General features: G+C 46.3%; 1 long non-coding RNA gene across 2 annotated transcripts; it reads right to left on the minus strand.

Moving 5' to 3' along the window:
• Positions 1 to 2,834: 2,834 nt before the first annotated feature.
• LOC135269034 (uncharacterized) lies at positions 2,835 to 8,623 on the minus strand. Of its 2 annotated transcripts, none has more exons than XR_010337368.1 (5): positions 8,183 to 8,623; positions 7,019 to 7,080; positions 6,509 to 6,603; positions 4,917 to 4,987; positions 2,835 to 3,176 (listed from the first exon to the last, which is right to left on the minus strand). It is a non-coding gene; the product is annotated as an uncharacterized LOC135269034 (long non-coding RNA). The 2 variants fall into 2 exon arrangements; XR_010337367.1 differs by having other exon boundaries at positions 4,917 to 4,990.
• Positions 8,624 to 11,278: the final 2,655 nt, after the last annotated feature.

Below are 11,278 nucleotides of genomic sequence, written 5' to 3' on the forward strand. Positions count from 1 at the left end.
TTGAGAGAAGTGAGCAGGATCTCAGCCGGTGTTACCTTTGTACTGCAAAGCCGTGCAGTACCATCTGTGACATTTCTTTCTATTCACTCAAAAAAGAAGAGATGAATTTTTTTTAAAAATTACTTTATACCGTTCGAATGAACACATCAAGTGGTGCCTTTAGAGGTGCTGCTCAAGGTCTCAGAGGCCACATGACTGGAGGAGAGGGTGAAGTCTGAGAGGACACTCAGGTGAAGGTTGAGTGTTGGTTGAGACAGCAGGTCAGCTGGCAGAGGTGTCAGAAGACACTCAGGTGGAGTTGTGTACGGACTCAGAAAATCATTGGCTAAAGGTGGTAGAGGTAATAAAAGACACTCATGTGCAGGCGTCTGTGGTCTTGAAAACATCATCTGTAGAAGCTGGCAGGGGTGTCAGAAGACACTCGGGTGGAGTTGCATATACACTCAGAAAATCATTCGCTAAATGTGGTAGAGGTAATAGAAGACACTCATGTGCAGGTGTCTGTGGTCTCGAAAACTCATTATCTGTAGAACGTGGCAGGGGTGTCAGAAGAAACTCGGGTGGAGTTGCAGATAGACTCAGAAAATCATCCGCTAATGGTGGTAGAGGTAATAGAAGACACTCATGTGTAAGTATCTGTGGTCTCAAAAACTCATCATCAGTAGAAGCTGGCAGAGGTGTCAGAAGACACTCGGGTGGAGTTGCGTATAGAGTCAGAAAATCATTCGCTAAAGGTGGTAGAGGTAACAAAAGACAGTCATGTGCAGGCATCTGTGGTCTGGAAAATTCATCATCTGTAGAAGCTGGCAGAGGCGTATAAAGACACTCGGGTGGAGTGCGTATAAAATCTGACAATCATCGGTTAAAGGTATTAGAAGTAATACAAGACACTCATGTGTAGGTGTCTGTGGTCTCGAAAACTCATCATCTGTAGAAGCTGGCAGAGGTGTCGGAAGACACTCGAGTGGAGTTGCGTATGGACTCAGAAAATCATTGGCTAATGGTGGTAGAGGTAACAGACACTCATGTGCAGGCGTCTGTGGTCTTGAAAACTCGTCATCTGTAGAAGCTGGCAGAGGTGTCAGACACTCGGGTTGAGTTGCGTATGGTCTCACAGAATCATCGGTTAAAGGTGTTAGAGGTAATACAAGACACTCATGTGTAGGTGTCTGTGGTCTCGAAAACTCATCATCTGTAGAAGCTGGCAGAGGTGTCAGAAGACACTCGAGTGGAGTTGCGCATGGAATCAGAAAATCACTGGCTAAAGGTGGTAGAGGTAATAGAAGACACTCATGTGTAGGTGTCTGTGGTCTCGAAAACTCATCATCTGTAGAAGCTGGCAGGGGTGTCAGAAGACACTCGAGTGGAGTTGCGCATGGAATCAGAAAATCACTGGCTAAAGGTGGTAGAGGTAATAGAAGACACTCATGTGTAGGTGTCTGTGGTCTCGAAAACTCATCATCTGTAGAAGCTGGCAGGGGTGTCAGAAGACACTCGGGTGGAGTTGCATATAGACTCAGAAAATCATTCGCTAAAGGTGGTAGAGGTAATAGAAGACACTCATGTGCAGGTGTCTGTGATCTTGAAAACTCATCATCTGTAGAAGCTGGCAGAGGTGTCAGAAGACACTCGGGTGGATTTGCGTATAGACTCAGAAAATCATTCGCTGAAGGTGGTAGAGGCAATAGAAGACACTCATGTGTAAGTGTCTGTGGTCTCGAAAACTCATCATCTGTAGAAACCGGCAGGGGTGTCAGAAGACACTCGGGTGGAGTTGTGTATAGACTCAGAAAATCATTCGCTAAAGGTGGTAGAGGTAATAGAAGACATTCATGTGCAGGTGTCTGTGATCTTGAAAACTCATCATCTGTAGAAGCTGGCAGGGGTGTCAGAAGACACTCGGGTGGAGTTGCATATAGACTCAGAAAATCATTCGCTAAAGGTGGTAGAGGCAATAGACACTCATGTTCAGGCGTCTGTGGTCTTGAAAACTCATCATCTGTAGAAGCTGGCAGGGGTGTCAGAAGACACTCGGGTGGAGTTGTGTATAGACTCAGAAAATCATTCGCTAAAGGTGGTAGAGGCAATAGACACTCATGTTCAGGCATCTGTGGTCTTGAAAACTCATCATCTGTAGAATCTGGCAGGGGTGTCAGAAGACACTCGGGTGGAGTTCCGTATAGACTCAGAAAATCATTCACTAAAGGTGGTAGCGGTAATAGACACTCATGTTCAGGCGTCTGTGGTCTTGAAAACTCATCATCTGTAGAATCTGGCAGGGGTGTCAGAAGACACTCGGGTGGAGTTGCATATAGACTCAGAAAATCTTTCACTAAAGGTCGTAGCGGTAATAGACACTCATGTTTAGGCGTCTGTGGTCTTGAAAACTCATCATCTGTAGAAGCTGGCAGGGGTGTCAGAAGACACTCGGGTGGAATTGCGTATAGACTCAGAAAATCATTGGCTAAAGGTGGTAGTGGTAATAGACACTCATGTGCAGGCGTCTGTGGTCTTGAAAACTCATCATCTGTAGAAGCTGGCAGGGGTGTCAGAAGACACTCGGGTGGAATTGCGTATAGACTCAGAAAATCATTCGCTAAAGGTGGTAGAGGTAATAGAAGACACTCATGTGCAGGTGTCTGTGGTCTTGAAAACTCATCATCTGTAGAAGCTGGCAGGGGTGTCAGAAGACACTCGGGTGGACTTGCATATAGACTCAGAAAATCATTCGCTAAAGGTGGTAGAGGTAATAGAAGACACTCATGTGCAGGCGTCTGTGGTCTTGAAAACTCATCATCTGTAGAAGCTGGCAGGGGTGTCAGAAGACACTCGGGTGGAGTTGCATATAGACTCAGAAAATCATTCGCTAAAGGTGGTAGAGGTAATAGAAGACACTCATGTGCAGGTGTCTGTGGTCTTGAAAACTCATCATCTGTTGAAGCTGGCAGGGGTGCCAGAAGACATTCGGGTGGAGTTGTGTACAGACTCAGAAAATCATTGGCTAATGGTGGTAGAGGTGCCAGAAGACTTTTGTGTGTAGGTGTCTGTAGTCCCAGGTGACACCCAGACGGAGGATGTGGCCGCCAAGCCATCAGTGGTCTTGAAGCATCAGCCATGAGGTAGGGCGAGTAGAGCAATCCTGAGCAATGATGTTGCTGTGCTGCAGCCAAATTAACCTGTAGGCAGAAGGAAGAATTATTTTGAAATGTATGAATCTGACAGACAGAACCACCAACGCCAACACAGGCTGCACCTTATGTTGCTGCTGATAGTTTTTTGCACCTTTCTGTCCTCCAGGTTTCACAACAGCAGCATCAGTGTCATGAAGTCACCCTTCCACTAAGTACCACTGACAGCTGGGGAGTGAAGAAGAGTCATTGGGACAAACTGTTTTCTCCACATGCCACTGCGTCTGTCTGCAAATGTAGGCAGGCTGGGGGCCTGCCCCAGGGAAGACAGAGTCATAGCACAGTAAGGAAGAAGCATCTTTCAGACACAGGAGTGTCTCTGTCCATCCTCATTCCTCCCTCATCGCCATCACCAGAGTATGTTCTTTGCGTCAGATAAACAGCGAGTAAGAGAGGTATGAAAAGCCCATTGTCCACACATGTGTTACAGCTTCTTTTTGCAGAATGTTCTCCAGGCCTTTTATGTTCCGTCTCTGATTCTCAAAATTCTGCAAGTCAGTGTGACCACCCTGCTCCAAATCTTAAGAAAACAGAGGCTCCCCAAGGAAGAAGAACATGTGCCCAGGGTCACAGAGCTTGCAGGAGGCAGAGTGGAAGTCTATTCCAGCTCTGCCTGCAGGACCCTCTCATTTTCCCTCTGATTCCCTTCTTGACAAAGGCTCTTCTTCACTCTGGGGGTGCCCTCCATGAGCACAGATGGCTCTGGGAAATGTGTAAGCAGGGAAACTGGGAGAGGGTTTTCTGACAGAAGAATCTGACATACAGAAGTCAGTTAGGCATGGCTAGAGTATTTCTTTTAACTCCCAGGTAATACAAATTTTAAGTGCATTATGACATAAATAATACTTTTGTCCAGGGAATAATGAGGTGGGACTTCTGAAAAAAGCAAGTTTTAGAAATGTGTTTAATTTCAAGTGTACAGTTCCCATCATGTGTAATCATAGGACTCGGCAGCTGTTGAAGGTACAGAGGCCAGACGAGAACCCCCACAGCTGAGCATCATTTAAGGCATTAGTTGGGAATTGTCACTGTGGGTAATAGGTTACATTCACTTTCACTAACTCACAATCGAGGCATTTTTTTATTACAAATATGGAGACTCTGACACTTAGAATGTTAGATCAGGGCACCGCCACATGGGGGTGAAGGCGTTTTTGCACAACACAGTTACCAACAGGAATGGGAGTGTGATGAACTATGAAATTGACCTTGACGAAGAGCATTCAAAATTGCACAAAGCACATATTAATGCTGGATTAATGAGTTTTCACTTTCATCACTTCTGGGAATACAGCAGATATTTGAAATGTTGATCACCTACCTTGTAGAAAAAAACAAACAAAATCACAGCAAAATAAAAGAAAACCCCACATAATTCAGAAATAGACCCCACAACACCTTGAGTAACAGATCAGTCAGCGTTCACTGGGCCATGAGACCCATGAAAGTGGAAGTCAGTGGAATTCCTGTTATTTCCAGAAACAGAACAGTAAAAGCCCTTCAGCCCTCAGTCCCTAAGCATTTATGGCTTCTGGAGGTGCCACTCAAGATGACTAGCTGGGAATGAAGAAGCCAGAAAGCTTATGGGAAAAATTTTGCTTCTGAAAAAGTCCAGACAGAAAAGGTATCACAGAACCTACAGAGCAGAGGCCAGGCCAGGAGAGGATGATGGAGGAAAAGACTACAGTGTCCTGATACAGGCACAGTGAAAATGACCCCAGCATTTACCTTTGTCTTCTCTGTGTTTTCACTTGGGACGCAGCTGCTGTTCCTCACGGGAACCGAATGAGGTCCTGCATCTGCTAAGGGCAAGAGAAGGGAATGGGGCTAAATCTCACTCGCATGTTCTGTGCAGAATAAGAAACCCTCCACGCCTTCTGCTGCCATCTCACCCTCTTTGCCACACTCAGGTCCCTTACCAGAGGCACAGGGTTAATTGACCAGATGCATCAGAGGACCCTGGAGCCCTCTGGGCCTGAGCCTTGAGGAAGATACTGCAGAGTCCTGGTCCAGGGGTTTTCTTAACTCTCAACAGGCTGTGGACAAGTCGGGCTCTAACCAGTTGGAAATGAGCTTTAAATCAGGGTTCCCAGTACACATCAAAGGAAATCACCCATCATGTGAGCACAGACTCCAAATTAAAATAGAAACAGCCATGGATGGGAAGAACATCTATAGGGCCAGGACAGGAGCAGCACTGCTCCTTTTCTTCAAGCTGTAGGGGCATTTAAAATCCTGCAGATTCATAGTGAATCTAACCTCCATATCTCACCAGGCATTGTCAATATTTATGAACAGAAATGAACATAAAGAGACTAACGGTCATGAGAAAAGGTAAGCGCTACAGAAATTAAATGGGGGCCGGATGCGGTGGCTCACACTTGTAATCCGAGAACTTTGGAAGGCTGAGGTGGGCAGATCACTTGAGGTCAAGAGTTAGAGACAAGCCTGACCAACATGGTGAAACTCTGTCTCTACTAAAAATACAAAAAGAAAAAATTTGCCAGGCATGGTGGCAGGCACATGTAATCCTAGCCACTTGGGAGGCTGAGGCAGAAGAACTGCTTGAACTCAGGAGGTGGAGGTTGCAGTGAGCAAAAATTGTGCCACTGCACTTCAGCCTCAGTGACTGAGCAAGGTTTTCAAAACGAAAAGGAAAGAAAAGAAAAAAAGAAAGAAAGAAATCAACTGGAAAGTTTTAGGGTCACACTTCAAATGTTAGAGTAAGATTACATAGAAATTTAGCTTACTAAAGGAGTTATATAGTTCACAATAAACAATTTAAATAAGCAAAAGGAATGAAGGAAGTTCCAAAAAGTACAAATAAATGCTTCTTTTCTTAAAGCAGATCTCATGTACTGTTTTATAGATCCATGAAGACATCACCTGAAAATCTCTGCTCTCATCAGCACTTACAGCTCCCATTCTAAAATGTTATCGTTGTTACTTTTCTCAAATGAAAGAAAAACAAAGCCTTCACACTGACTCAAGGTGGGAAGGGGAGCTGGCCCATTTGCCTTGTAGGCTCGTCTTCACAGTTAAAACTAACCAAGGCATCAGTGGGGGGCAAAGTCCACAGTCAGTGGAGGGGTCTCAGCTCAATCATTCACACAGGACTAGCCAAGAGCCATTCAGTCAGGGCACTTGAGAAAAATGGGGTCCTGTCCCCCAGCAGGACAACTGTTCTCTTCATAAGTGCTAGGAACTGTTTCCAGGAGACATGACAATTACCCCACCTGAGCCCTCACCCCCAAAAGGAGAAGCAGGGTATGTGGACTGTGCAGCAGAAACTAAGCGGCTGCCTTCACGGGAGCTCCTACCTCGCCAGAAAGCGTTCTTCAGGCACAGGTGTTTCTGGGCTGGCCCCTCACTCATGTGTCTCCCTGGCACTCTCCTCATTCTCCTCATTTCCCATCTAGAAGACAGAGAAAGAACTGACTTGAAAAAGAATTAAAACACCACGTTCTTTACTAGACACTTGAAGCTTCATCTTAAAACAAAAACATCCTTAAAAATGACCATAACAACTGAGCGCGGTGGCGCAAGCCTGCAATCCCAGCACTTTGGGAGGCTGAGGTGGCCAGATCACCTGAGGTCGGGAGTTTGAGACCAGCCTGACCAACAAGGAGAAATTGTCTCTACTAAAAATACAAAAAAGTCAGGTGTAGTGGCACATGCTTTTAATTCCATCTACTTGGGAGCCTGACACAGAGAATTGCTTGAACCCGGGAGGTGGAGGTTGCAGTGTGCTGAGATTTCACCACTGCACTCCAGCCTGAGTGACGGAGACTCCGGCTCAAAAAGAAAAAAAATCCATCACAATGACCTACCTGTGCTGCTTGTAGGAAGCCTTGCTCTCTGCCGTCTCCCCCTCCGAGGCTTGAGCACAGAACTGTGGGGAGAAAAATACATCCATGTCCTCACCTGGCAGACTATGCCCAAAAGCAAGGAAAACAAAGAAACAAAACTTACCCAGTTGTCAAGAGCCTTTCTTGCAGAAGAGGTGACCTGAAAAAGCCACCACACCCAGCCTGAAAGAACATCTTGCAAGTTCTTTATAGAATTTGATTTTTCTGATTTTAACTCACAGGTAATTTAGTTAAAATCAGAAGTGGTACATCAAAAAACATCCCCTCCCCAGGCATGGTGGCTCACGCTTGTAATCCCAGCACTTTGAGAGGCTGAGGTGGGTGGATCACTTGAGATTGGGAGTTTGAGACCAGCCTGGCAAACATGGTGAAACCCCAACTCTACTAATACAAAAATTAGCTGGGTGTGGTGGTGACCGCCTGTCATTCCAGCTGCTCATTGGGAGCTGAGGCAGGAGAATCACTTAAACTCATGAGGTAGAGGTTGCAGTGAGCCGAGATCACACCATTATACTCCAGGCTGGGTGACAGAGCCAGACTGTCAAAAAAAAAAAAAAAAGAGAAAACTTCCCCCAACTTGTATTGACAATTCTCTGCTCGGGACTAAGTAGGGTAGAGACTGTTAAATGCGGCAGGGTGTGGTGGCTCACACCTGTAATCCCAGCACTTTGGGAGGCCGAGGCAGGTGGATCACCTGAGTTCAGAGTTCAAGACCAGCCTGACAAAAATGGTGAAATCCTGTCTCTACCAAAAATACAAAAATTAGCCGGGCATAGTGGTACATGCCTGCAGTTCCAGCTACTTGGGAGGCTGGGGCAGGAGTCTCACTGGGACCTAGGAGGCAGAGGTTGCAGTGAGCTGAGATTGTGCCACCACACTCCAACCTGGGCCAGAGAGTCAGACTCCATTTCAAAAAAAAAAAAAAAAAAAAAGGAGAAAGGCAGTCCCGAATGGCAGGTAATTATCTAGGTCGTAAAAATAAAACGTACTTCCTCTTCCCTTGAATATAAAAAGCATTGTGGGATTAGTGCTTTTATTCAGAAGGAGGTTCAGTCCCCAGACAACCACATTTTTACTGTCATGAAAGGTAAAGTATACTTTACCTTTCTGTGTTAGTATACTCACACAGAAGCAAATTTTTCGGAGGAAAAGGCCAACCATAGAAACTCCCATAAATACAACAGTGAAGAGTATCCACAAAATGCCAGGAACGTCATGCCCAGTGTACAAATCATTAGGTGGAAAACTGATGCCCTGGAATAATAATAGTTGAAATAATGAAAAGGTCAGTGACATTGACAATATTTCAGTAAAAAATAATAATCTTTAGAAACCATCAACCTCCTCCAAGAGGTAACCACACCCCTCAGATATCACCAGGGGATTCCACTGCTTCAAAAAAGATTGGAAGTTACCAGTCTCATGTTTTTTGCATGGCTGGTAGTGTGTTTAGGCATTCTAAATGTACACTGCCTTTTTTTTTCTTGACGTAAAGCAGGGATATCCAATTTGTTGACTTCCCTGGGCAATATTAAAAGAAGGAAACTTGTCTTAGGCCACACATAAAATACACTAACCCTAACAATAGCTGATGATCTAAAAAATATCACAAAAAGGCCAGATGCGGTGGCTCATGCCTGTAATCCCAGCACTCTCGGAGAGTGAGGCTAGGGGATCACCTGAGGTCAGGAGTTCCAGACCAGCATGGCCAAAATGGTGAAACCTCATCTCTGCCAAAAATACAAAAATTGGTCAGGTATGGTGGCAGATGCCTGCAATACCAGCTACTCAGGAGGCTGAGGCAGAAGAATCGCTTGAACCAGGGAGGGAGAGGTTGAAGTGAGCCAATATCACGCTATTGTACTCCAGCCTGGGAGACAAGTGGGAGACTTTGTCTCAAAAAAACAAAAACAAAAACAAAAATCACAAAAAAAAATTTTTTTTTTTTTTTTGAGACGTGTCCCACTCAGTCGCCCAGGCTAGAGTGCAGTGGTGCAATCTCAGCTCACTGCAACCTCCGCCACCTGGATTCAAGCCATTCTCCTGCCTCAGCCTCCTGAGTAGCTGGTACTACAGGCACCTGCCACCACACCTGACTAATTTTTATATTTTTAATAGAGACAGCATTTCACCATGTTGGTCAGGCCGGTCTGGAGCTCCTGACCTCAACTGATCCACCAGCCTCAGCCTCCCAGTTACAGGCGTGAGCCACCACACCAGGCCTGTCATTTCTTTATATTTAAATAACATAAGGACTTTAAGACCCTTTCTCCTTTGGGTCAATCAATGATCTGCACCATACACATTTTACAAAACCAAGGACAATACAGTCCTGACTCACATCCTGGTCACGTCACTCCTAGTGACTCCCACATTGCAAACCTCCCAGCAGGTGCAGCCCTTTCCTCTCCATCTGATGGGCTTCTAATCTCCCATCACACTGACTGGACACAGACTCCCTAGAGGCAGCCCCCAAGAGCAGAAGACAGGGATGACACAGAAGTTCCTAAACAGTCATCAAATGACAAAACTCAAATGACATTTCATCTTGTTTTGGTTTTGTTTGAGACAAGAGTGCAGTAGGCATCCAACTAATCATTTTTGGAATCTTTAGTAGAGATGGGTTTGGCTATGATGCCCAGGCTAGACTTGAACTCCTGGACTCAGGTGATCTGCCCACCTTAACCCCCCAAAGTGCTGAAATTACAGGCCTGCACTGTGTAATATGCCAAGTGACACAGCCCAATAACAAGGAAGAAACCCCAAGGGCCCAGCGTCTACTCACATGGGTGGATGGATGGCTGGGAAACCCCAGCAGGAGGAGCCAAAAGAGCGGCCACGGCACCCACATGTCCTGGTCCTCTCAGGGTGCCCTGAGAGGACCAGGACAGAGGTGGGGGTGGCTTAGGGCTGGGGGAGGGAAGGGGATGGGGATGGGGCAGGATCTGAGTTGGGGAGGGGGATGGGAGGGAAGGGGAGGGAGGGGTACAGGGGATGTTGGGCACCTGGAGGAGGGGGAGGAGAAAGGAGTCTAGGAAAGGATCGGGTCGAAACAGTCTTCAAGTGCGAGTGGGAGGTTCAGCTACAAGTCAGGGAGAAAGTCTATCGGGGAAGCCACAGGACACGTGGGGCAAGAAAGCAGGAGGCTCAGGAGCAATTAGACGGAGACCAGGGCTCTGGTTTCCACCAAACCTTCTCCTGTCTGGGCGCTGCCTAGGCAACCCTCGTGCTTTATACTCCCTCTCCACCAATCCCTGGCCCCGGAATGTGATACGTCTCAACGGACGTTAGACCTGCATCCTCCAGTGCCCCTCCCCCACCTTAGCCCCCAACTGACTCCCAAGGACAGGTCCTCTCTGGAACCTTCACAGACCTGATTTCTGGTCTTCCCCACCAGCTCCCTGTCTCTGCTTCTGGGCGGCTCATTCCTTCCTGAACTTCCAGGGTTCTCATGGTCAGTCTTGGCTGCAAAACATAAGAAACAGATGATGGCAGGATGGCAGGAAGAACCTCACACACAAGCAGAGTGGGAGGCTCTACAGGCCCCTCTCAGCCATTCATATTCTAAGCAACAAAACATCAGAAGGATGCAGAAGGTACCAATAGTAAAGCATCTCCATCACATCCATGCAGCCATCATCCATCATCCTGTATCTCGGGAACAAATGTTGGAGCTACACTGGTTTTAAGCGCCACTGGAGATCGCGCCATTTGACACTATCTCAAAAATAAAAATAAAAGTCAATAAACTACAAAACTATTTCTAGAACTCTAATAAGGAAACTTAAGTGTTCAAAAAACTGCTAAGTGACATGAAACAAAACAAAAAATCCATAAAATTAAGATAATGTCTTTATAACTATAACTTGTAGTTAAAACATTGTTGATTTATTACTTTTTTTGAGTTTCTGAGATGGAGTCTCACTCTGTCGCCCAGGCTGCAGTGCAGTGGCGATCTCGGCTCACTGCAACCTCCCCTTCCTGAGTTAAAGTGACTCTCCTGCTTCAGCCTTCCAAGTAGCTGGGACTGCAGGTGCTTGCCACCACGCCCAGCTAATTTTTGCATTTTTAGTAAAGATGCGGTTTCACCTTGTTGGTCAGGCTGGTCGAAAGCTCCTGATTTCAGGTGATTCCCACCCCTCCCTCCCCACGCCTGGAACTCCCATAGTGCTGGGATCACAGGCGTGAGCCACTGCACCCGCCCTTTACTTGTTTTGTTTT

Source organism: Aotus nancymaae, unplaced genomic scaffold (assembly GCF_030222135.1).
Source record: "Aotus nancymaae isolate 86718 unplaced genomic scaffold, 86718_ANA_hifiasm-v0.15.2.pri h1tg000049l, whole genome shotgun sequence".
In the NCBI taxonomy this organism is placed as follows: domain Eukaryota; kingdom Metazoa; phylum Chordata; class Mammalia; order Primates; family Aotidae; genus Aotus; species Aotus nancymaae.